The 27,144-nt window shown below is 47.5% G+C and overlaps 1 protein-coding gene across 4 annotated transcripts in view; it reads left to right on the plus strand.

Annotated features, from left to right (window-relative positions):
* The first annotated feature begins 3,019 nt into the window (after positions 1-3,019).
* RFX2 (regulatory factor X2) overlaps positions 3,020-27,144 on the plus strand; it is a 96,412-nt gene continuing 72,287 nt past the window's right edge. For all 4 annotated transcript variants that reach the window (XM_061190641.1, XM_061190644.1, XM_061190642.1 and 1 more), the window contains exon 1: positions 3,020-3,197. The gene's annotated coding sequence lies outside the window, so the exon portion shown is untranslated. The remainder of the gene's footprint in view (positions 3,198-27,144) is intronic.

The raw sequence follows: 27,144 nt of genomic DNA on the forward strand, positions 1-27,144 counted from the left end.
CTAGGATATCTAATTTGTTGGCATACAATTGTTTATAGTATTATTTTATCATTTTTATATTTCTGTAATGTTGGTTGTAATGTCCCCTCTTTGTTTCCTGGTTTTAGTAATTTGAATCTTCTCTCTTTTTATCTTGGTCAGCCTAGTTAAAGTTTTATCAACCTATTTGATCTTTTCAGAGGAGTAACTTGTGGTTTTATTAATTCTCTCTACTGATTTTCTAGTCTCTATCTCATTTACTCCTACCCTAGTCCTTATTATTTCACTCCTTTTGCTAGCTTCAGTTTTAGTTTACTCTTATTTTCCAGTTTCTTAGGGTGGATAGCTAGATTATTGATTTGAAATCTTTCCCTCTCTCTTTTTTTTCTTTAACATAAATGATTATAGCTATCAAGTTTCCTCTACTTTAGCTGCATCTCATAAACTTTGGTATGTTGTGTTTCATTTTCGGTCATCTCAGAGTATTTTCTAACTTCCCTCATGACTTCTTCTTTGAGATAGCAGAGTTTTATACCTGTTCAGTGGGGAAGAAATACATAAATAGTACTGCAAATACGGCATCACGTTGGGACAAATTCACGTTCTCAAAACAAGAGTTATAGCAGAATGAACCATACAGGAAGGCTCCAAGGTACCTCCTGTCCCACTCTGAAACTTTTCCCCTCACCTTCCCACATCCAGTCCATCAGAATGCTCTCCAAAACGTACCTCTAATCCACCCATTCATCTCCACCTCTGCTACCAGGTCCCTAATCGAGGCCACCCTACCTTTCAGTCCAGAACTGTAACAGACTCCCAAGTTCTCTGTCTTTCTTGTCTCCTGCAATCTATCCCCCATGCAATGAGCTTTTAAAATCACAAATCACAAATTGGAGTACATCTGCCCCCCACTTAAAACCCTCCAATGGCTTCCCAATCTGATGAGGACCATTTCCCATGGCCTATGGGACCTCAAATAAAATGACCCCCTCCATCCTCTGACTCACCACCCCCCACCCACTTACCCCTCCCCATTCACTCTGCTCCAGCCACGCCCAAGGACCTGCTTTTTGTTTCTTCCACATGAGTTTCCACCCCAGGGATTTTGAATTCCTGAAATGTTCCTTTCCTCTTCCTCATTATTCTGACCTTGGCCCAAAGGTCACCCCCTCAGAGAGGCCTAGGGTGACCAACTCTTCCCACTTTGTCGGGGAATTTTCCAGATTTAGCACTGAAAGTCCCACACCCTGGGAAACCCCATAATCAAACCATCTGGGTTGGCCACACTTCAGAGGCCATCCCTGGCTGTTCCATCCAAAATAAGCCCCACCTACTCACCCCCAAGTTACTACCCTGTTACTTTTCCTATACGTGTGGGACTTGTGTCCCTAGAAGAACAGTGCCTGGCAAATAGTAGGCACTCAATAAATATTTTTAACTAAATTAATCATTGAAGGACAGAAACTGATTCCTGCAGTCTTAAGATTCCATCACATGAAACTCTGCAAGAAGCAACCCATTGCTTCTTGAAGCAAGAAGCTTCTTGAAGCAACCATTGCTTCAAGAAGAACGTGGCAAAATCAATTTAGCAAGTCACCATCAGCATTTTCATTAAAACAAAACAGAATAGAAAAAAATCAGCATTACCTAAAGTATCATGTCATGAAAATGTTTTCGTTATATATGTGTTTGTGTGAACTGGGGCTCTGAGTAAAATATACTTCCTGCTGTGCCTTGTGGTCAAAAATGTTTGAAAACTACCCATCTAGTGGTCAAGAGTGTGGGATTGGGCACCAGACCACTGGGGTTCGAAGCCCTTACAAGCTGTTTGATACAAATTCACTCATTTTTTTCCCGGCCTCTGTGCTCTGATCTGTAAAACGGGGATAATGCATACTCTTTTTTTCAGGATGTGATTGTGAGATTTAACTAAGTTAGCATATGAAAAATGCTTAGATCACTTTCTGGCATATAAGGACAATTTAGTCAATGCTGACTAATATGATTACTTGTTGAATGAGTGAATGAATGAGGCTGAAATCTAATCTTCCCTTAAGTTACCCTGCCTGCCTTTTCTCAGAACAAGCTTTTTCTCCTCGTGTTCCAGCCGCTTCTCCCAAATAACTATATGTTTACTTTATTATTCTGTTTATTGTCAATCTCCCCCCCCCAAAAAAAAAAAAAAAAAAAACTCTGAGAGGGTCCCTTGTTTGTCCCATTCAAAAGTTGAACCTACTACCTGGGGGTAGGGAGGAGAGGAAAATGTTGGCAAACATTTTCTGTGAAGTACCAGATAGTAAATATTTTAGACTTTGCTTATGTCATCCCATCTTTGTGCAAATGCTCAAGTCTCTAGTACCCAACTCTGTCTCTATGGGACAAGTTTCCGTGTCCCTTAAAGGAATGGGGGGAAGCTGTGTTCCAAAAAACCTTTAATTACAAGCACAGGCAGGCAGAATTTGGCCCGCGGGCCATAGTTTGTCAGTCCTTAAAGGAGTTGAAAATACTGGATTCAGTAAAATAAAATAGACTTTCATATAGTTTCCACGTGCCACGAAAGAGTCTTCTTTTGGTTTTTTTTTTAACCACTTAAAACATTTTAAAATTCTCAGCTTGTGGTCCATGGAAATAAGGCAGTGGGCCGCATCTGGCCCGCGGGTCGGAATTTGCTGACCCCGGACCTAGACTGTGCTAGGACGCCCGACAATAAGCGAAGGCCCCCGGGTCCCCAAAACTCGGCCTTCCGGGAGCGGCGCAACCAACACCCGGCCCGTGCGCGCCTCCCGCCTACCAACCCTCCCAGCGCCGCCCGCCTCCCTCCAAGCCCCGCCCTCCTTCGGGGCGATTGGTCGAGCCTCGCCCTCTTCCTCGCCGGGGAACGCCCCCGCTGACAGGCACTGCGGGCAGCCAATGGGGAGCTGCAGGGTCTTGCGCCCCGCCCTCATCGCGCCCGTTGGAAGCGGGCCGTTGAGGGGGTGGGGCGTGGAGCCTGGTAACCGTTGCCGATAACAACGCCCCGCCCCGTCGCGGCAGGAGGGCAGGCGGCGAGAGGCGGGCGGGCGCCGGGAGCGGGAGGAGGAGCGGCAGCCGCCGCCGCCACCGCCGCCGCCATAGAGACTGTAGCCGTGGAGACTGTTACTTACCAACGGGGACCAACACGCAGCAGCCGCCACCGCCGCCGCGGGAGCCGTTGCCCGAACTCCCGGCCGGAACTCCAGGTGACCGATGCGACCGCCCCGGGCCCTGCCCGGCCGGGGACTACTGGGGGCGGCGGGGATCCCGACTGGGGGTCGGGGAGCGGGCAGCGTAGTCCCTGCCGTTCACCCCAAACGTACGGGATGGCGCGCCCGCGGGACCTCCCTCCGCACCCCGAGTCCCGACAGCGCGGCGGAGTTTGGAGTGGCCGTGGTCTCCTTCTTCCTTTTAACCGAACTCGGGGAGAGGTGAGGACCTATCGACTCACTTTTTACAAAACTTCCTGAGTTGGGGGCTCCCGGGGAACCGTCTTTCACTCTTACCCTCAAAATCCCCGGGTTAGGGGTGCCCCGGGAACCCCTCTCAAGCTTTTACCTTCAAACTTCCTGAATGTGGGGCTCCTGGGGAACCTCTTCTCACTTTCGTTCCCCAAATCCTTAAGCTGGGGGTGCCCGAGGACCCCTCTCTCACTCTTCCCCTCAAACTCCCTAAATTGGGGGACGCCTTAGCAGCGCCTTTCGAACTCTGACATTTAAACTCCCTGAATTGAAGGCGCCTGGGGGCTCCTCCTGTTTGCTCCCCAAATCTCTGAAATTTGGGCGCCCCTGGGACCTTTCTCTCACCCTTAAACTCAAATTCCTGAATTGAGAGGGCCTAAAAGATTCGTTCTCACCTTTACCCTCAAAGTCCTGAATTTGGGCTGTCTCGGGGATCATCGTTTTGACCCCGTTCCCAAATACTGAATTTGAGGGCTCTCTGTAACCCCATCCTCACTTTTTAACCAAAAGTCGGTGAGCTGGTCTAGGGGAAGAACCCCTCCCCTCCTCACTTTTTGACCACGAACTCCCCGAGAATCTGGCTTCCCAGAGACCCGTGTCTCACCTTTTCATCAAGAATCCTCGCGTTTAGGGCTCCTCGGATACTCCTCCGCTCTGTCCCTGGTAACCCCGCGTTCCCAAGTTTGGGGGATCCTGGATCCGCCAGGCCCTCCACGCCCCTCAGGAAGCGCCTACGCACCGCCGCAGCTCCCCTATTTGGACTGATCGCGAAGCAAGAAAAGTTTCACCGAAAGGGTTGTGGGTTTGTGTTTTGTTTTTGTTTTTGTTTTTTTAAATTTATTAATTTATTATTTTGCTTAAAGAGCCCAACTTGTGGGCCCAAACTGCTCGGTGGCATTTTCTCCGCGGGTTGTGGGAGTGCGTGGGTGTGTGTGTGTATGTGTGAATCCATCCCCCACCTCTGACCCCCGAAAACACGCCCCCCTCCAAATGCTCTTGATTCCTTTTCTTTTCCCTCTGGGACAAGCCGCGGCGCTCCCTCCAGGCTTCGTCCCTGTTGGTTTTTCTCGCTGCTGCGCTAAGAAAAGTTGCGTTTCCGATCCGAGTGGCTATTTCAAGGGCCCCCGGGGCCCAACTGCCCCTGCCATTCCGGCGGCGGCGGCGGGGGTGGTTCATCGTCCTAATTTTAACCTCCCGGTTGCCCCGCAGGAATGAGGGAGAAGGGCAGGATGTAGCACACGAGTCCAGGGCTGCCTTTCCACGGAGACATCATTCCTGCTTCTGCTGTTTTAATTATGCACCGCCCCTCCCCCCCCCAACATACAATTATTTTCTTGCTTTGTGCATTGAACTGTCGGTGCAGACTGTCATGAGTTTTCCCCCCGCCCAATCAGCTTTATCTCTGCAAATCCAAAATAGCAAACCTGATAGAAGGCTCTCCATGTCAACTAAGACCTACCCAAAAAAATCAAAATAATGACAACAACGACAACAGAAAACATTAATAACAAAAACTTTTTTTTTTTTTTGCCTGCACATATTGGCAGCACATTTTTATCTTGTTGCTTCATAATCTGAAACATTATTTGTTTGCTCATATTGATATAAAGACCCTTATCCTCTGTGCCGGGGAGTACCAGGGGCTGGTCACCTGTTCTTTCTCCCACTCCAGTTTAAAAACTTGAACTGACTCTAAAATAACCTTAGGAATGGTTACTCACCTACTCTGGCCAGAGAAAAAGAGTGTATGGTACCACCCCACCCCCCAGGAAAGGAATTTAATTTCCTTAATTACTGGTGCTAATTTTGCCAACAGGCTTGGTAGAGTATCCTGCGGGACTTGGTAGTCTTTTTTAAAAAAGACTTCTAATAATATATGATGGAAAAGATAACTGGTTCCAGGATCCTGTGATGTTCCAACTGATGTGGGTCAGGAATGAATGCAGAAACAGTTTGCCCCTGTGGTAAAAGCAATATGAACTATTTGCCTCTTTAGGTGCATTCCTCTCATCCCAGATAAACCTCTGAGATGCTCAAAAGGGGAGTCCAGGAGGAGAGGGGCAGAATTATTAATGACCCCCAGTAACAGAACAAGTCCTTTGAAATTCAGTTGATACCTGCTTTCTGGGTGCAGGCCACATATCACCTTAATATTCATCTTTAACCGTGTTTATCACTGAAGCACTGCCAGGCTGGAGTTATTCACCAGAAATGCAGATGCTGGGAAATTGTTTATCTGGCTCTTATTCCTTAGACCTAATTTGTAGTTTCAGATTCGAGTTAAAATTAATTAATATTAATCGATATTTAATTAATTGAATTTTCATTAATAGTATATATAATTGAGTCAACATTTTAAATGTGCTTGCAGGATTTTTATAGTCACAGGTGGTGGTTTTGCTTGTAAAATTCCAGAGCCAGAAGGAACCATATCTTATAGTATATTCGGCTCTTTTTTTTTTTTAACATCTTTATTGGAGTATAATTGCTTTACAATGATGCGTTAGTTTCTGCTTTATAACAAAGTGAATCGGCTATACATATACATATATCCCCATATCTCTTTCGGCTCTTTTTAATTAATGCAGGTTGACCACTTATTGAAATAACGTGCTCCCCTATACACACCTACTTATTTGTAAAATGTGAAACTTTTTTCAAAGCAAGGGAAGTTCTCAGAGAAACTGCCTCCCTTGTCAGGACCCTCACGGAACCCAAGATCAGCAAAGGACTTCTTATAGGAAAAGACAAAAGAGAGGGAGAAGCTTAGGAGAGGAAGACCCAGAATTAAGGGGGCGTGTGGGATAAAGAGTGGGGGCAGAGGATGGGGGGCAGAGGCGTGGAGAGCCCACCCCATGGGCTGGCAGGCTGCAGCTGGTGAAGATGGTGATGCTGACAGGCAGCTTAGAGGCAAGGGCTTAGTCCCCCAGTCTGCTCCTCTGAAGGCTCCGAGCTCCCTTAGTGAACATCAGCTGGCTTCTCCTGGCTGCTCAGGCCAACATGTTGGAGTCATCCTCCAGCCCTCTCTCAAGCCATCAGCAAAAAGGTAGAGTCCTAGAATCTGACCACGCCTCGCCACCTCCACCACCAGCCCCTGGTCCGAGCCACTGGCGCCTCTTGCCCAGATGATTCCAGCCTGTTCACCAGGGATCGTATCATGTCCTGTTGCGATCCTCAGATTGGATGAACGGGGTCAGGGGTCAAAGGAAAGGAAAAATACAAGTCCCAGCCCTGGATGCTGCTGATGTGGGCTTTAGGGCCCCACAGAGAAGGGGTTAACGTTTATTAGCTCTGTGACTCCAGGTAAGGTTTGGCATTGGTGAAAGAGAAAATCACTTATATGGTTTTGATATTAGAAATAATATTATAGGGAATTCCCTGGCGGTCCAGTGGTTAGGACTCTGCGCTTCCACTGCAGGGGACACAGGTTTGATCCCTGGTCAGGGAACTAAGATCCCGCAAGCCGTGCAGTGCGGCAAAAAGAAAAAAAAAAAAGAGGAAATAATATTATAACTGCTTAGCCCAGGTCCTGGCACAGAATAGGTGTACAATGCAGTAGCTCTTATTATTGTTGTTGTTATTTTTATTATTAGAACAAGCAAGCAAGCAGTGTGGCCTGCCTGGGGTGATTTTTTAATTTTGGTTTCTTGACCACCAAATGCTGAGGAGACATTCAGTAAATACATCTTGCTCGATTGAGTGGGTGAGCCTTCCACTGTCTGTTTTAAGGTGGGAAATACCCTTCGATTGCATAGAAATTCTCTGGTACAGATATGGCACTCTGCAAGCGTTAAGTGCTGGGCAAAACCAAAAAACAACCCAAAAAGTGTCTCAAAGTCCCACATCTTGGTTGGGGTATCGGTCCATCTGAAATCACTCCAAAACATCACACTTCCAGACAGGTTTTGCCAAGCAGCCAGCTCTGCAGGCAGAACCTACAGATGAGAAAATTTAAAAACTGGTTTCCCCTCTCCGTTAGTGCTGGCTCTTAGGTGCCAATCCTGTCGAAGTCTGGAAATCAGCCACTTGGAGGTGAGAACAGTCCTGGTCTTCATGCCAAGATTTGACTGGAGCAGACAGCATGGCCTTGCTCCTTGCTACACCTCACTTCTTTTTTCCTGAAGTGCATTCCTATTTTATGATACATAGGTTTTATATGTTTTAAAGCATGGTTTCATGCCCTGGCAACCTCATTTTAAATTGTGGTCAATTCTATGAATTTACAAAAAATACAGTTGTCTTCCCAAGCCTATGGATGATACATACAGCAAGTGGATTTCAGATGCTGTGAATCAGATTATACCTGCCATAGTCCATGTTTAAAAATGAAAACCAAAAAAATTCTAAAGCCATTAAAAATCTAGAACTTACATGTGATGGCCAATATAGTGATTATTTGTCATTCACTATGTAACAAAGCCCAGATATGCTATATATAGTAAACCTGTTTCTACTAAGATCTCTGCAGTTATTTTGAGTGTGTGTGTGTGTGTGTGTAAGAACTGGGCTACTGGTGTCCAGGGAAGTTCTTCAGGAGGTGACAGGAGAGCTGAGACTGTCATGATGAGAGGGAGCAGCCCTGTGCTGTTCAGAGGGAAGAGCCTTCCAGGTGGGGCGGGGTGGGGGGCAGCAGGTGCAAAGGTCCTGCGGCAGGAGGAGTCAGCTGGGCCTGGTCGGAGCAGAGAAAGGCGGCTGTGTGGCTAATAACTGGTGAGCAAAAGGAGGAGAGGCACAGGGCCCCAGAGGCCATGGGGAGGACTCTGGCTGCTATTCTAAGTATAAATTAAGTTGTTGGGAGATTTCACCTCTGCCTGTAGCTGTCAGAGCCGTGGTGTCCAGTCGTTTGCTGGAAAACCAGCTTTCTGGACCTCTGCCATTTCTTCATCGCTCATTCATTCATTCATTCATTCCTTTCTGAGTCAAACACTATCCTATGAGGTTACAGAGACCAAAGACCAACTAGGAGAGGGCGATAGTTTCAGAACGGGGATGGGCCAGAGGTCCCTCTAGGGCATGTGTGTGGCAGGCCGCTCGCCTGGAGGGGGCACGAAAGGTGTCCAAGGGGAGGCGGGCTGGAGCGGAGTCTTGATGTACAAGCAGACTGGTGGGGAGAGCCGTGGTGCGGCTGTGTTTTCTGGAAGCCAAGTGCAGGGTACAGGGGAGATCAGGCCAGAGAGGAGAACAGGTGTCGGCACACACAGCCTGTTTTTGGAAGCAAAGTTTCACTAGAACACAGCCACGCTCGTTCATTTCCATACTGTCTCTGGCTGCCCTTTTGAGGCCACGGCGGGGTTGACTATTTGCGACCGACACAGAACGTGGACCGCAAAGCCTAAAATATTTACTGTCTGGGCTTTTACAGGAAAAGTTTGCCGACCCCTGGCTGGACGAGTGGGACTCGTCTGGTGCTGGGCTGAGAGGTTTGCTGGGGAAGCACTTTGTGATCAGATGGGATTTTGGTAGGTGTAGCGAAAGGTATGGCGTCTGGAGGATGGCGATGGAGAATTAACAGCTGCCATGGTCCAGGCCCAGGGCGATGGCGACCTGGCTGACAGCACCAGCCGGGGATGCTGCGTGGGGACAGAGCTGCAGGGTTCTGAGGGCTCTGAGGATCCGGTGACTCTCTTGGGACCAAGGGCAGGGAGGAGCCCAGGGCGATCCCTGGGTGTCTGATTTGGGGGATCAGGTAGAACAGGCCGCTTCAGTGAGTCAGGGATCCTGGGAGAAGCTAGTGGGGCGGAGAGGGGTAATGCGTTCAGGTGTGGGCTTGGCCAGCTTGAGATGCACGGGGGCCAGCCGAGTGCGGGCAGTTTCCTGCCAGGCTGCTGGATTTCAGGGTCTGGAGACAGTGGGGGATGGTGGGGGGACGCGCAGTCCAGGCTGGAGGTCAGGATCTGGGAGCTGTCAGCACGTAATTGGTCATTTCAGTCGTGAAAACGGATGAGCTCACTCAGAGAGGCCGGAGAGTGAGAAGGCCAAAGGTAGAACCATCAGATTTCAAGGAGCAGGAAACCAACGAAGAGTCAGAGGAAAGTGGTGTTTTACAAAGTGATGGCAAAATATAATGACATAGAATTTACCATTTTAACCAGTGTTAAGCGCACATCTCAGTGGCATTAAGGACATTCATTGTTGTGCAACCATCCCCACTGTCCATCCCCAGAACTTTCTCATCTTCCCAAACTGAAACTCTGTCCCCATGAAACACTGACTCTCCAGCCCCTCCGCCAGCCCCTGGCCCCCAGCATCTACTTCCTGTCTCTACGGATTTGACTTCTCGAGGGACCTCCTGTGAGTGGGATCAGACAGTATTTGTCCTTTTGCGTCTGGCTTCTCTCACTGATGATCTCAAGGATCATCCGTGTTGTAGCAGGTGTCAGAATTTCCTTTCTTTTTAAAGCTGAATAATATTCCATTGTGTGGATGGACCACATTTGTTTATCCTTTCATCCCTCGATGGATGTGTGGACTGCTTCCACACTTGGCTACTGTGAATCGTGCTGGACAGAGAAGATTTCGCAGCAATTCTTAGGTGAGGGGGGAACCTGGGAAAGGGCTCTGAAGGCAGAGGGGGAAGTAACTCAAGGACTGAGCACCAAGGACAGTGAGGCCTGGTGGAGACCAAAGCGATGATCAGATGGGGACAGTCCCCTGGCAGGAAGGGGAAAGGACGCGTCCCCACAGAACGACAGACGGCTTGGCTCATGAGCGCCTGTCTCCTCGGAAAACTTGAAATCACACTAATGATATAGAAGCCCATTCCTGAAGTTGCAGCAACGCTTAATTATGCTTATATTTTTAAAACGCAAACTGTTTATCTTTTCGAAATAGCGCCATGTTTCCAGGATATGTTTCTGTCCAAAAGGTGATCCGTGGGGTAAGGCCAGGGAAGCAATTTCCCCCCAGAATCACCAGCCCGCAAAAATCCACCCCATCCAGGGAGAACCCAAAGAAAACACCACCTGGAGCTTTCCCACCTCGCCTGTCCTTCTCAGAATACGTACAGATGGAGCCTGCTTGGAGAAAAAATAAATTCGGAATTCCAGACCCACAGAAAACAGCTTGAAGGATGTGCTTCGATTTTGAAAAGAATTCTTCATTTTCTAGAAGAATTCACCATACTGGGGACCTCTTTATATTTAGAGCTCTCTAGGGTTTCCATCTGTTCAGCAAATATTTGTGGGCCCCAAATATCAAACATCCAAGTTGCTTAGAATTAGTCGAATACTTAAGTGTATTCATAGATCGTCATGCGGGGAGTTACAAGGGGAGAAGGTGATAGAGAAATTTTAAATTGTTGGCCACCATTGGCCACTGACATTCAGACTGGAAGTTAAAGCATGAAGTGGGTATAATTCCAGGGTTCATCAGTTGTGTACATTGTGGTACGGTGATACGGCCAACTCTTAAAATGACAAGCAGGCGTGAATAGAAGGTATTTCTGGAAGCCCTGTAACCACGGAATTCATCACTGGCCTGAGTCCACAGCTGGCTGAGCCTTTGTCACCTGGCCTGTGCTCCCTAAGGAGACTCAGCGGGCACAGGAAGAGACTCACCGATGAGCAGTTTTCTAACTGAACAAACCACAGGGTGACGGAGTTAGACGTGGTGGCTGGGCAGCGCTGTGGGGCCTCGCCCAGCTTCCGGGTAGGGAGCTCCTCGGGGCGCAGCCTCGCTCCTCTCTCCCTTGTAGCCCCAGTGGCCTGAGGAGCTCAGCCTTCCTCTCCTGTTCTAGAAGCAGGATTTCTCCAGCCTCTAGCTCTACAGCGACAGCACGCTCAGATTCACTCCCAGATCCTGCGTGGGCCAGTGTGCCGTTGGCTCACGGTTCTCACCTCATCATCTCCTCCCAATCCACCCCACCGTGGCTCTCCTGGGCTGTGTCAGGGGGAGAGGATGGGCACATTCTCTCTGCTTTTTGTAGCCAAACGGATGGACTGGCCCCTCCCCTTCGTTGTAACCACGCCGTACTTAGCTCGGCATTCAAGGCTCGTCTCGGTCCAGCCCCATCTCCCTTTTCAATTGCCTGTCTTTCACGACTTCTCCAAATGGACTTGCCATGCCTTAAACAGGTCTTATACTCGGGTCTCCCCTCGCTCTGAAATGTCATTTCTACTGACGAAAAATCTTAGCTCTTCGATGCTCTTTCACCAGGGACCCTTGAGATGTTAATTGGTGAGCTAAGTGGGGAAACAGAAGACTAGGCCAGGTTTCTCCAACGCATCGCCATTGACTTTGGGGCCTGATCGTTCTTGGTGGGAGGGCGGGGAGGCCGTCCTGGGCCTCGTAGGAGGTTGAACACAGCACCCCTGGCCTCCACCTGCCAGGAGCGCCCACCCCTTGGCAAATGTCCCCTGGGGGGCAGAATCACCCCCTAGTTAGGGACCCCAGGATTAATCAGCCAGAAGTGCCACGGCACATAGATTTCACATCCCAAGACGACATGGACGTGCCGTAGTGGTTTGCGTGTCTCATTTCCTGTTCTCGGTTGTGAGCTCCCCGGGGACGGGGACAGCTGTCCCTGCCGCACTTCCCACAGAGCTTTGTACTTCACACGTGAGTGAATCAAACACTTGAGCCCAGAGAGCTCTTTAGAGGGCGAGGCCTACATGGAGTAACAAAGCAAAAATCACCAACCCCTTGCTCGATGTCTGCTAGCCGTCAAAACTCCATGTTTTTGATTCAGCTTAGATTAACATTCCAGCCCTTTCAATACGTAGTTTTCCTTTACCAAATCCCCAGAGAAATTTTAATCAAAGACCCCTGCTGTTAATGGCCTCCCCTTTTGGCCCAGCCAAAATTGCAAGTCAAGATCTTTTCCAGAAAGCAGGGATCTTCCTGGGAACATGGAGTCTTACCACCCAACTGCTGCCAGGTCCCAAAGCCAGGAGCCCTGTACACGGTGGACAATGTTAAATGCCTAATTCTGCGTCAAGCCGATTGCAACAGCTCGATTCGTATTTGTTTGCTTTGGAACTTTTCAAAGATGTCACTCTGTTAAAAAGTCGATTTGAAACAAACGTGCTTATGTCTGTTAGATTTATTTCATCCACAAAACATGGCACTCAGAATTTGTGGACTGAACGAATTCTCCTTTCTGCAGAGTGATAGGGCCACTTGTCACTGTTTGGAACCAGCTTTTGCAGTGGCTCTGGCCATTTGTGAAGGGTGCCGTGTGCCAATAAAACTTCACTTATGTGCACTGAAATGTGAATTTCATGTCATTTTCATGTGTCACAAAATATTTTGACTCTGATTTTTTTTCAACCATTAAAAAATGTAAAAATCATTCTTAGTTTGTGGACCGTACAAAACCAGGCAGCAGACTGGGCCGGACTTGGCCGCGGGCGTGGCCGGTGGTTTGCTGACCTCTGCCCTGCGATAGAGGATGGAGTCCAGGAGCGTTCACAGCCTGTTTTCCCGGAGAACCCCCGGTCCACACCCTCTGCTTCTCCTGCCTCCCCACCCCCATGACACGCACACCTTCCTGTGCACGGCGCCTGCTCTTGAGCTGGCCCCCCCTCCCTGTCTACCCCCCACCCATGGGATGGTCCTGCCTGTCCCGCAGCATCCAGGATGGGACCTTCCCAGGTTCCCCGCCCCAGGGTTTATGGTCCTAAGTTCCACCTGGAGTCCGCACCTGTCACCTTTGCCACAGAAGGAGTTATCTGTGTGTCTCCTTTTCTCTCTCACGCAGGGTAAGACCCCTGAGGACAGACCAGGTCTGTCTCTGTAGGGCACCAATTAGAGTAATTATTTGTTGAATTGACTCGAGTTCTTACTAGATCAAGATCTGACCGAGCCCTAAAATCATTTCGCTTACTTTCTAGTAAAATAGGGCCTCGTGAGAGATTTGCAGTTTCCCGGTTGGGTGGTTTATTGTAGGAGTCCCCTGGATCACGATTGTCCAGCGGAGACATAATGCGAGCTGCGTGTGTCATTTAAAATTTTCTAGTAGCCACGTTCTAAAAAGTAAAAACAGGTGAAATTAATTTGAACAGTATATTTTATTTAATCCAGTATCTCCAAAATATTGTTGTTTTTTTAAACACGGCATCTATATGAAACAGTTTTTATTGAGATAGTTCACGTCCTTCTTGGCGTGCAGAGTCTCTGAAATCCAGTATGTAGTTTACACCCGCGGTGCGTCTGGGTTCGGACCGGCCACATTTCACGAGCTCAGTATTGGGCACTGAGGGTAAAAGTGTTAAAATGAGGACAGCCATCACCTTTAGGTCATCCCTACTCTTTTTATTTTTAAAAAAAATTTTATACATCTTTATTGGGGTATAATTGCTTCACAATGCTGTGTTAGTGTCTGTTGTACAACAAAGTGAATCAACCATATGCATACATATATCCCCATATCCCCCCCTGTTGCGTCTCCCTCCCACCCTCCCTATCCCACCCCTCTAGGTGGTCACAAAGCACCGAGCTGATCTCCCTGTGCTATGCGACTGCTTCCCCCTAGCCATGCATTTTACATTCGGTAGTGTCTATATGTCCATGCTACTCTCACTTCGCCCCAGCTTCCCCCTCCCACCCCCATGTCCTCAAGTCCATTCTCTACGTCTGCGTCTTTATTCCTGCCCTGCCACTAGGTTCATCAGTACCATTTTGTTTTTAGATTCCATATATATGTGTTAGCATACGGTATTTGTTTTTCTCTTTCTGACTGACTTCACTCTGAATGACAGACTCTAGGTCCATCCACCTCACTACAAATAACTCAGTTTCATTTCTTTTTAGGGCTGATCCCTACTCTTTTTAAAAGGCAACCACTATTTGAGCTCTTTACTGTGTTCAGTACTTCCTAGCCTCACAGTTTGAGGTCACTCAAAGGTCTGAGTAGCACAGGTCCCCCCTGCCTCAGATGTTTGCCATTTTCTAAAGTGATCATGACTGGACTTTGCAAACAAAACAGGTGTCCACTCTGGGCCACTGGGCAGTTTGATCCCACAATTCCCTAGGGACCGTTTGGGGACTTTGAGATCCTTATAGGCAGTGCCCGGAAGTCTGTTTATTTCCTCTTTTCAATTAGGGAAGTCATATCTTTTCACTGTAGAAAAAATTCAACTAGCGCAAAAAAATAAAAAGGGAAAAGAGAGCCTCTGGCTTCCTCCTCTTCTCTCCTCCTGCCCCTTCCACCGCTGATAAAGTTCAGCATGGATCCTTTGAGATATTTTGTGTGCAGATAAAACATTCTCACTGATACTTTCTTATTTTTTAATTGAAATGTAATTCACATATCATAAAGTTCACCCCTTTGTAAAGTGTACAATTCCGTGGTTTTTAGTATAGTCACAAGGTTATGCAACCGTCACCGCTATCTAGTTCCAGAACATTCCATCACCCCAAAAAGAAACCCCGTCCCTGTTAGCAGTCACCCCCATGCCCCTCCCCAGGCCCTGGCAACCACGAGTCCACTCTCTGTCTCTGTGGATTTGCCTGTTCTGGACGTTTCATATAAATGGAATCACTCACTCTGGCCTTTTGCGACTGGCTTCTCTTACTAAGCATCATGTTTTCAGGGTTCATCCACATTGTGGTGTGTGTCAGTGCTTCATTCCTTTCACGTAGGCAAAAAAAATGGATCATATTATGACCACTTTTCTGCAACATGCTCTTTTCATCTATTATTTAGTCTATATCTTTCCTTATCACTCTGTGTGTCTGCTGCATCTTTCTACATTGACTGCCTGAGATTCCTCTGTATGGATGTGTCCCAAGGTATTTAATTAGCTCCTAATTAAGGGCATTTCAACGTGCAAGTCCTTTACCCTTAACTCCTCGTCCCATTCATAGAACAGCGGGTTACAGACCTTTGGACAATCGGGTGAACACGTGTGTCCCCCAGGAAAATGCACGATGACCGCGTCCATCGTATTCTGCCCCTGATTTGGGAGGTTCCGGAGCGCCTCACCCCCTCTCCCTGGACCAGCCCCTGTCAATTCTGCTCCACCCGTTTCACAGCCCACGTGTGGCTGACTCAGCCCCAGTCTGTCACCACAAGCTGGGCCCAGGGCTGCGGGTGCCTCGGGGGAGGCCCAGCCGTTCAGCCGGTTTGTGCTGACACAAGTTCACGCTTGTTGCCTTGACTCTGAGCTGAGGCTTGCATGGCAACGGCATTTTCCCACCCCTTCCAATTCCCTGTTGGTACGTGGTTTTCAACTGCTACCTTGATGCTCCATCAAAGCATTCACTGGCTGTGGTCCCAGCAGAAGACCTGTCCCTTGGGGTCGTCACCCTCCAGTGCCAGCCAGGGGACCTGCTCCTGCTGCAGTGTATCCTCTCGAGTGGGGACCCCCTCCTGCAGCCTCTAGATCCTGCTCTCCAGCCTCTGTCTCTCCATGTCGTTGACTTCTCATTACTGTGCAGACTCTCTCTTTAACTCTACATAAACAATGTAAAACCAGAATTCCGACCAAGTAGAATAAAGTTATCCATCCCTAATGGAGGCTTTCCCCCCACTTTAAATTTAACGGATCATGTTTTTCTTTTTAACATCCTTGAAGACTTCTGAGACACTAACCTAATTTGGGTTTCCTTTATTAGTGTTTCATGAATATGGAATCTTCTCGAAACTGCCTGCTCCTTTATCCTCCAGTGGTGAGGTTCACTTGCGTGGGGCGGGCAGGAAGTCTTCACTTCTCTCAACTCTCGAACTGGGACATATTCTCCTTTCAGTTTCCTGATGGTGAGAAGCCTGCCCCTAGCTGTTCACTCCTCACTCCTTTCCCAAAATCAGTTCTGTTTATGGGACACGTCTGACCAAACATTGTGGCATTTTTAAAACAGGCTTTCTTACACCTTCCCGCACGTCACTGAGGTCTTCAAACAGAAGGTCTCTTTGGGATAGCGTGTGAGGAGTATTTTTGTTGGTTAACCAAGTTTACTTCTGAAAACGTTATATAAAGAATTCCGACCTAGTCAGTTCTCAGGCCTAACCTCTCATTGTTTGGAGCAGTGCCGCGTTTCACTTCTTCTCAGGTAAAGAATATAGGAACAAGTTTAGCTTATAGAGCATCTGTTTTGCTTCTTGCCTGGCATCTGCCCACACTTGCTGGGTCATTTTCTTTTAATTGAGATAAAATTCACATAACATAAAATTCACCATTTTAAGGTACAATTCAGTGATTTTTAGGATATTCACCATGTTGTGTAACCTTCATCCTATCTAATTCTAGAACTTTTTCATCGCCCCCAAAACAAACCCTTTGCCCGTTACCAGCCCCTCCCCGTTCCCCCTCCCCTCAACCCCTGGCCACCGCTAATCTACTTCCTGTCTCAGTGGATTTGCCTGTTCTGGACGTTTCCTAAAATGGCATCATATAATCCGTGGCCCTTTGCGACAGGCTTCTTCCACTGAGCATCATGTGTTGAAGCTCATGGACGTTGTAGCGAGTGTCAGTGCTTCCTCCCCTTTTGTGGCTGAATAATATTCCATCGTATGCATGGACCACAATTTGTTTATCCGTTCGTCCACTGATGGACATGTGGGTTGTTTCTACTTTTTGGCTATTACATTTAATGCTGCTATGAATGTTTGGGACAAGTTTTTGTGTGAACATAGATTTCTGTTTCTCCTGGGTGCATACCTAGGAGTGGAGTTGCTGGGTCAAATGGTGACCAACTTCTGGAGGAGTTGCCAAATGTTTTCCACAGCAGCCGCTCCGTTTTCCATTCCCACCAGCAGTGTAGGAGGGCTCCAATTTCTCCACGTCTTCTTTTCCCTTGTTTTTATTATAGCCAACCTAGTAGTTGTGAAACAGTATCTTGTTGTGGTTTTTAATTTCATTTTCCAAATGACTAATGACGTTTGAGCATCTTTTCATTGCCCATTTCTATACCTCCTTTGGAAAAATGTCTATTCAAGGGTGTCATCTTTTACAGTTTTCTTGCATCCACAAATTTCTCTTCCTTTGTGAAATGCCCAAAGGCCCTGAATCATAAAGATGCGGGGCGGGGGGGCCGTGCATCAGAGCTACGTGGTGGGAGGGGTAGAGGGGAGGGAGGGTCAGAAGCCACAGGACATGAGGGCTGTCCCCTCTCTCCCTCATGACACGTCTCCAGCTCTGGCTGTGGGCTCCTCCTTTTCAGAGACTTCCCAACATCCTGCCTCCTCCGCTCAATGAGGGAGACTGGACGGGCTTGTGGGTGATCACCCTCGGAGTGTCCTTGACCCTCTGGACGCTGATTTGTCATTTGACACCTGTCTTTTTATTTATCCAGAATTGTTTTAGCCTCTCTTAGAGACAAGAATGACTTCTTCCATTTTGAAGTGGTTGAAAAAAACCAACAAAAGAATAATATCTTGGAACACATGAAATTCACATTTCAGGGGCCATAAGTGAAGTTTTATTGGCACGCTCATCCATGTACATATCGTCTGTGACAGCTTTCACCCTACGTTAGAGGGGCTGAGTAGTCTCAACAGGGAGCATCTAACCCTAAAATATTTGCTGTTGGGCCCTTTACAGGAAAAGTTAACCAGGGGCTGGTCTCACTCACAGTACTGGTTGTATTTGACCAGCACTGGGTACAGCATCATGCAAGTATGAACACAATGCTGCTTTGGAGGTGTATGAACGCTTAGACTTGCCAGCAGCGTTTAACATTATTTTTCACTTCCTTTAAGGCGAAGGGGATAATATTTACTGTATTATCATCTTTTCCTGTTTGCTGTAATTAAAAAGAATCTTGGGGGCTTCCCTGGTGGCGCAGTGGTTAAGAATCCGCCTGACAATGCAGGCGACACAGGTTCGAGCCCTGGTCCGGGAAGGTCCCACATGCCGCGGAGCAACTAAGCCCATGCACCACAACTACTGAGCCGGCGCTGTAGAGCCTGCAAGCCACAACTACTGAGCCCACGTGCCCCAACTACTGAAGCCCGTGCGCCTAGAGCTCGTGCTCTGCAATAAGAGAAACCACCGCAATGAGAAGCCTGCTCGCAGCAACGAAGACCCAACACAGCCAAGAATAAAATAAATAAATTTATTTAAAAAACAAAAAGAGTCTTGGTCTGGCCACATCCATCCTGCAGGCTGCATCCCCTTTCCTCCTTGTGTCTGTGAGATGGCGCTTTCCCCAGTCCCCAGCATCCTGGCCTTTCTCTCCAGGCAGCCTCTCTGTCTTCCAGGCCCTGGAGAGCCAGGCTGAGGTTTAGACCAACACTCAGGGTGGGCAGGTCCTCTGCCGTCAGGAAGCTTCGGTTCCTCTTCCTTCAGGTCTCCCACTTGCTGACACTTGGCCCTCATGGCTGTCACCCGAGGACTGGTCCCTCTCGGAGGGTCGCACCAGCTCTGGAATTTGGGGCGCGAATCATGGGGCCTAGGAGTGATTTCTGAAATGAATTACTGCTTGTGTGGGAGACCCAGCGTCTAAAACTGTTGCCTTTATGTTGGAACACACTCGAACCAGTGACACGTAAGAAGTCAAAATGTGGAATGGCCAATGGGAAAAAAAAAAAAAAAAATCAGTGTTTAGAGATCAAAAAGCTAACTGTTGCACATTTCAGCCCCTTCATGTAAAGCTAAACTCCCACTTGTGATGAATCCTGCATGACTTTGAAATCGTTTGTTGTAGCTGGAATTGCTGCTAGACCCCAAGGAGGAACTGGCTTCTCTGGGGTAAGAACATAAGCGGGAGTCACCTTGATGATCTGGCCGCGGGGCTGGTCAGTGTCAGCTGCCAAAGATGGCAAATCGCGTATGTTTCTTTGGCTTGATTGGGGTGGATACAATTAAAAAAACAAAAAACAAAACACGATTTCTCTCTTCCCTTTATTTCCCACTGGCAGAGGTTTCTGTTTTAGGTTTCCTCAAGTCGGTGGCATTTCCGGGCTTGGCGGTCTGCGGGTTAATTATCACCAGGGTAGTCGTTGACGGGATAGCTAATCATCAGCACAGTCCCCTCCTGGACTGTTCGAATCCCTAAATAAGGGTGGTGGCGAAGAAGACTAGCCGCCTCCTGACAGTGGCTTCCTGCTAGATATGGGGTGGGCGGCTCACTCCCCTCCTGTGACCCACCCGCCTGGCCCCATGGCGGGGTCCACTGCTGATGTGACACGCCCTCCTCCAGGATGTAGATTCATTGTGTCACGTTCTCCTAAAGACCACTCACCTGCCTGGATTATATACAAGGCTTGTCTAACTGGAGTCCTCGAATCTGTGAACTGAAGTTAAAAAAAAAAAAAAAAGACATATAGCCCAGTGGTTCTTAACCTTTATTCAGTCCAGACCTCTTTCAGAGTCTGCTGAAAGTGGGTCATTTCTCCCCAGAAGAACAGGCATAGACACATGCGCCCCCATTTGAATTTCATGGTCAATTTCAAGTTCACAGACTCCCCTCGAGTGCAACCCCTGGTGAATCCTCAGACCCAGTTACAGGATCCTGCTGTAGCCGTTTGAATAGGCATATTGCAGAGTTTAAACCACTTCGCAAGTATTCTCTAGGTTTTGAAAAATAGGAGGAAAAAAATTAGGTCCAAATCGAACACTTTGCAGTAAACAGAAAAGGCAGGGGGGTTCCTGTGGTGTTTGCATCTCTGCAGAGTGTTGTACATCAGCCCTACCCAGATTCTGTATGGGGGGAGTTCTCTGGTGGTCCAGTGGTTAGGAATCCACGCTTTCACTGCCGAGAGCACGGGTTTGATCCCTGGTCCGGGAACTAAGATCCCAAAAGCTGCGTGGCGCAGCCCAAAGGAAAGAAGAGATATTCCGTATGGGAAGAATAGGAAGGAAATACCCACTGAAAGCAGGAATAAGAGGTCTGCACAGACATATCCATTAATATTGAAGAGGAAAAGCGGATTCGTCTAATTTATGTCAGCTTCTTTTACAAATTCACTTTTCTGGTGCCCTTTCTGGCAAGATGAGACCCTCATGTGTTGTCACTTAGCTTTAATTACTGGGTTATAAAAATTTACTGCAACCAGGGTGCCAAGACCATTCAATGGGGAAAGGGCAGGCTTTTCAACAAATGATGTCCACGTGCAAAAGAATGAAGTCGGACCCTTCTCTGTCTTACACCAGGTACAGAGATTAACTCAAAATGAGTCAAAGATGGAAATGTAAGAGTTAAAACTATAAAACTCTTAGAAGAAAACATAGGAGGAAAATTTTTTTTTAATTAATTTATTTATTTTTGGTTGCATTGAGTCTTCGTTGCTGTGCGCGCACAGGCTTTCTCTAGTTGCACAAGCAGGGGCTACTCTTCATTGCAGTGCGCGGGCTTCTCACTGCAGTGGCTTCTCTTGTTGCGGAGCACGGGCTTTAGGCGCACAGGCTTCACTAGTTGTGGCACGCGGGCTCAGTAGTTGTGGCGCGAGGGCTTAGTTGCTCTGCGGCATGTGGGATCTTCCTGGACCAGGGCTCGAAGCCGTGTCCCCTGCATTGGCAGGCAGATTCTTAACCACTGCGCCACCAGGGAAGCCCAGGGGGAAATCTTCATGACGTTGGATTTGGCAGTGATTCCTTGGACATGACACCAAAGGCAGAGGCAACCAAAGAAAAAAAAATAGATAAATGGGACATCATGAGAATTTTAAACTTTTGTACTTCAAAGGACATGATCAGAGTAAAAAGGCAACCTGTGGAACGGGAAAAAATGTTTGCAAATCATATATCTGATAAGGGGTTAATACCCAGAACTAAGGGGTTAATATAAAGAACTCCTACAACTCAACAACAAACAAACACTTAGGCCGATTAAGAAGTAGACAAATATCTGAATAGACATTTCTCCAAAGAGGACATACAAATGGCTAATAAGCACGTGGAAAGATGCTCAACATTACTCATCGTTAAGAAATATAAATCAGAACCACAGTGAGATACCACTTCACACCATTCGGATGGCTACTATTGGAAAAAAAAAAACCAGAAAATAGCTAGTACTGGCAACGATGTGGAGAAGTTGGAACTCTTGTGCATGACCAGCAGAATGTAAAATGGTGCAGCTGTTGCGGAAACACTATGCCCATTCCTAAAAAAATTAAACGTGGAATTACCATACGATCCTGCGATTCCTCTTCTGGATAAATACCTAGAGACCTGGACAAATACTTGTACACCCATGTTCACAGCAGCACTATTCACAGTAGCCCAAAGATGGAAACAACCCAAGAGTCCATTGAAAGATGACTGGATAAACAAAATATAGTCCATCCATACAATGGACTGTTATTCCGCCCTAAAAAGGAAGGACAATCTGACCCATTCTACAACATGGATGAACCTTGAGGACATGATGAACCTTATTTCTCTGCTCAGAGAAATAAGCCAGACACAGAAGGATAAATACTGTCTGATTCCACTTATGCGAGGTCCCCAGAGGAGTCAGATCCACAGAGACAGGAAGTAGATGGCGGGGGCCAGGGGCTGGGGGAGGGGGATGGAGAGTCAGTGTTTCATGGGGACAGAGTTTCAGTTTGGGAAGATGAGAAAGTTCTGGAGATGGATGGTGGGGATGGTGGCCCAACAGTGTGAATGTATCAGTACTTAATGCCACTGAGCTGTGCACTTAAAAATGGTTAAAATGGTAAATTTTGTGATATATATTTGACACAATTTAAAAAATAATAGTAAGTCTTTTACTCCACTTGTGTTTTGCAGCATTACACTAGAGGAGGCATATTCTTTCACACCTTGTGTCTCATAAGTCCCACCTCTCCTGCTGAACCATAGGTCACAGTTTTTGTAAAGGCCCTAAAGATCCATCTTGTCTGTGGTCGTATACTAACTAGTGAATAATGCGTCGTTAACTTATTTCACTTCCACACCCTCACTTGGGAAGATTATATTGATACTTTGGAGTCGATGGTCCTTCCCAGAAAGGAAAGCGGTGGGCGGACAGGCAGACTGAGGGCACGTCTGGTCACTCACAGGTGTTCCTGCACCAAACCCAGAGGCCTCCTGGGGTGTTCTGGGCACGCGTGCTGGTGCACTAGGGGACCTGGGGCGAGAAGGGAATCGTAAGTAACCTAAGCAAGAATGTCACAAAGGAAAAAATAGGACTGATTTGTTCAGTCGTGTGAGTGCCCATTTGAGAGCAGTTATTTTTATGGAACATAAAGATGAGTCAAAATGTTTTTTAAATTAAAAAATTTTTTAACTAAAAAAATGAGGAGGACCTGCTTTGTAAATGACCATCTAAAACAGCTCAGCGAACTACACCCAGGGGCCCAATCCGGCACGCCGCCTGATTTTTCAGTAGGTCCCGCAAGCTGAGAATATTTTCTGCATTTTCACATGGTTGAAAGCGGAGACTATTTTGTGACACGTGCAAAGTTTATGAAAATCGAATTTCAGTGTTCAAAAATGAAGTTTTGTCGGAACAGCTCCAGGGCCGGGACTAGGGTGAGGCAAGTGAGACAGTCACCTCGGGCACAAAATTCAAGGAGGTAGCAGCGCCAGAGAAAACTCAGCCATCAGCATAAACAGTATCTTAATGCAGTATTTTAAAAAATCAAAAGCAATGTCAGAATAATCCATGATGAGCAAAATATCAAAATTTTAAAGACAGGATGAGTATTGCCGGTTTTTTCCCTCTGCCCCAGGCTCCCATAGGGCTGTGAACACAGCCAGGCTCATTCCTTGTGGAAGGTCCAGGGCAGTTTTCTAGAGATGGTGACGGAGTAGAGTAGCCTCAACGGAGAACTTGGGGCCCGTGAAACCAAAAACATTTGTTCTCTGGCCCTTTATAGGAAGTTTGCCAACCCCTGATTGAAATCAATTTACTCTATTGATCCTAACAGTGAGTAACTATAACCAAACTACAGATTCAACTCCTTGCCCATTTCCTCTGTCTTAGGTGCCCTTTTAAAAAATGAGTGTACACTTGTAAAGTATTTAATTTTTGGTTAATGGTATTTATAAATCAGTAGGGACAATTAACACTGAATTCGTAAGCAAGCTGATGCTTGTGGGCTGCGATGATTTACCTGCATTAAAATAGCAGGGGGACTTCCCCGACGGTCCAGTGGTTAAGACTCCATGCTCCCAACGCAGCGGGCACGGGTTCGATCCCTGGTGGGGGAACTAAGATCGCGCGTGCCGCGTGGCTTGGCCAAAAGAAAACAGTAGAGGCCCTCACTTACTTTCATGTTAACTAAATACTTAGCTAGTTAACCCTCCATTTACTGGGGTGAATGTTACTTGGCTTCTTTATAAAATGGTATAAAGCCCAGCTTCCGTATATGGGTCTTAAGAAGCTCGATTAGGAACTTATGAAGCATTAATTATTTCTAAAATTTGAACTAGTAAATGCCATGGGAGCTTCTTCCTCCCTGGTTTTCCTGCTTTCACTCTTTCTCCCGATGGTCTGAAAAGAAGGCTCTTTTAAGAACGTAAGTGAGATGATAGTGTGCCCCCACTTGGGGCTTCCCTCAGGAATTGGAATAAAACCCAGACTTCTGGCGGTGCCCGTGGGGTCTCTGCCAGCGTCTCCAGCCCCCCGCCCTCCTCTGCCCCAGGGCCTTTGCACCTGCTACTCCCTGTGTGGGGGGTGCTCACTCTGGCACCTCCCACATCTGTGGGAGATCACCTTGCATATCTGGTGACTGGTTTCTTGTCTGAATCCCTTGCCCAAGGATGTTGGGGCCCGAAGCAGAGCTGTCATCACCTTTGAATGCCCCGTGCCTAAAGCAATGTCTGGCACTCAGTAAATTCACTCTGTTCCTTTGGTTCATTCATAGTTTACATACAGTCAGGGTGCACCCCTCTATGAGTATTCACACACGCGTAGATTCTTGTAACTACCACCCACCCAGAGGGCAGAGAGCAGTTCCAACACACCAACACGTTCTCTTGAGCTGCCCGTCTGCAGCCAGGCCCTCACCCCACTCCCCCCATGTCCCCTGGCTACCCCGCTCTGTCCCTGGCCCTGTAGTTTTGCCTTCTCCACAGTGTCACATAAGTGGTGGCACACAGCATGTAGCTTCTGAGACTGGCTTCTCTCACTCAGTGTAATGCATCTGAGACTCAGCGTGCTGGTGTGTGTTTCAGGAGTTCTTTTACTGTGGAGTCCTGTTCCATTGTGTGAATGTACCACAGTTGGTTTATTCGGTACGTTTTTGTTTTGTTTTTTTAATTTATTTTTGGCTGTGTTGGGTCTTCGTTGCTGTGTGCGGGCTTCTCATTGTGGTGGCTTCTCTTGTTGCAGAGCGTGGGCTCTAGGTGAGTGGGCTTCAGTAGTTGTGGCTCGCGGGTTTCAGTAGTTGTGTCTTGCGGGCTCTAGAGCACAGGCTTAGTAGCTGTGGCCCACGGGCTTAGATGCTCCGCGGCATGTGGGATCTTCCCGGACCAGGGCTCGAAGCCGTGTCCCCTGCATTGGCAGGCGGATTCTTAACCACTGCGCCACCAGGGAAGCCTGGTGCGGTTTCTTTTAATGTTCAATGTTGAATTAACATTAATGGCTCCGGTCGTAAGAGCGGCAGCGTACTGTAGACCAAGTGGGTTGAACAGTAGTGGTATTCCCTGCACAAACAGCATTCTCTAGGTACAGCCTGCAAATTTACAAGAACTGACTTGCCTTCAAGTACTTACAAATGTATCACAATTTTTTTAACGATACGTAAGTAATGCAAAAATCAGGTTCTTATAAAGTCATCTGCAGAAGTCATTAACGACTGTAAGTTTCTGTTTCATTCTCCTATCTTCCTTGCCTCCAATAATATGATGTGTGTCCTTCTAGACCTTTTAAATGAATGTACCTATTTTATAGCATATATAGCTGCATTTTTTAACATAGATTCTTTCTCAAATATTTGAGAGTCTTCTCTGTCCAGGCACTGTATAGCTTGGAGATCTTTCTTGGAGAAAGTACCTCGTTCATTTCAATGACATCATAGTATTACAGAGAGGATGTACCATGATTTATTTAATGATTTCCCTATTGATGGACATTTAAGTTGGTTGCAGTTTTTTGTGGCTTCAAATAATGCCACCAGGGATATGTTGCCCATATGTCTTCTTTTAAACCACTTTATTGAGATATATTTCATATACCGTCAAGTTGGCCCATTTAGAGTATACAGTTCAGTGGCTTTTGGTATATCCAGAGGATGCAGCCATCACCACTAACTCCAGAACATTCCATCACGCCAAAAAGAAACCCGTGCCCGTGCCCATTAACAGTCACTCCCCAGCTCCCCTCTCCCCCAGCCCCTGACAACTACTCACCCACTCTCTGTCTCTGTGGGTTTGCCTGTTCTGGACATTTCCCATCAAGGGAAGCACACACTGTGTGGTCTTTCATGTCTGGCTTCTCTCGCTGAGCATCATGCTTTCAAGGTCCATACACATTGTAGCGAGTGTCAGTGCTTTGCTCCTCTTCGTGGCCGAGTAATATTCCAGCCGTAGATGGACCCCATCTTACTGAATCAGCTGACAGACAATTGAGTTGTTTCTTCTTCGAGGCTATGATGAATCATGCTGTTCTGCACAATGGTGAACAGTGTTTGTGTGTCCGTGCATCTTTCTGGACACGTGTATTTCTGTAGGATAAATCCTGAGAGGGGGATAAAGAGACACTGCTTCCGGCTAGCTCTGCATTCTCTGGCTGTGCAGGTTCACACATATCCTAGGTCTCGAGGGATGCTCAGAGGTCATTTTCTGCAGAGGCAGACCCTGCTCTCTGGTGAGAATCCCCCCCCTCCCCAGGCACCTGTGCTGCCTGGTTCTGCACCGCCTCTGGCACGGGCTCATGGGGACACTGCAGGCGCCGTCACCTGTCTTTGAATTAGCCCTGGAGAAGCCACCCGTTTCGATGCAAATCGCAGAAACTTGTGGCAAAGAAGGCAAAGCAAAAAGGATCTCCTTACGGGGAATTAAACTCCCCCAGAAGGATGATGCACTGCTCTGAGGTCTCATGCAAGGATGGGGTTTCTGAAAAGGGAAAGGGGGCCCATGATAAAATGTCATTTTCTAACAGCAATCCAGCAGGGTTCATTTGGAAGGAGAGCTGCTACGTTTGGCACGATGCTAGGAGAGAAACGAGTAGGAAGTATTCAGTGAAAATGACGAACCCCACAAATATGCCCTGGAATGAACGCAGCACAGAGCACGAGGCGCTCCCTGAAGTGTTTATCTCACTCGTTTGTTTTGAAATCACAGATAGCAAAGGGCATAACTGCTTTGGGGGTTTCAGGTATTTAAACAGGCAAACCCCAGCAGCTGATCTTGGTTGCCTTAAAACGGAGTGAGTTAGACACTAATTAATACTTACTGAGCATCTGCTATGTGCTGGGCCAGCAAGCGAACCCCACGCTTTGTAGGCTTCCTTTTTTAAATATTTCTTTCTTTCTTTCTTTCTTTATTTATTTATTTTGGCTGTGCCGGGTCTTAGTTGTGGCATGTGGGATCCTCAGTTGCAGCATGCATATGGGATCTAGTTCCCCGACCAGGGATGGAACCCGGGCCCCCTACATTGGGAGTACGAGGTCTTACCCACTGGACCACCAGGGAAGCCCCTGTAGGCTTCATTTTATTTAACGCAATAACTAGCAGAGGCAGACAGGATTTACTTTCTCTGTTTACGGATAAAGAAACGGAAACGAGAAAGGTTTAAGTCACTGGCTGAAGGTCACCCAGCCAGCAAACAGAGGATCCAGGATTCGGATCCAGGCGCCTACTCTCAGCCATCGCACTGTATTCCTGGGGCGTCTCGCTTTGCTGGTGCTGTGTGTCCGGGG

The sequence above is a fragment of the Eubalaena glacialis genome, chromosome 4 (assembly GCF_028564815.1).
Source record: "Eubalaena glacialis isolate mEubGla1 chromosome 4, mEubGla1.1.hap2.+ XY, whole genome shotgun sequence".
In the NCBI taxonomy this organism is placed as follows: domain Eukaryota; kingdom Metazoa; phylum Chordata; class Mammalia; order Artiodactyla; family Balaenidae; genus Eubalaena; species Eubalaena glacialis.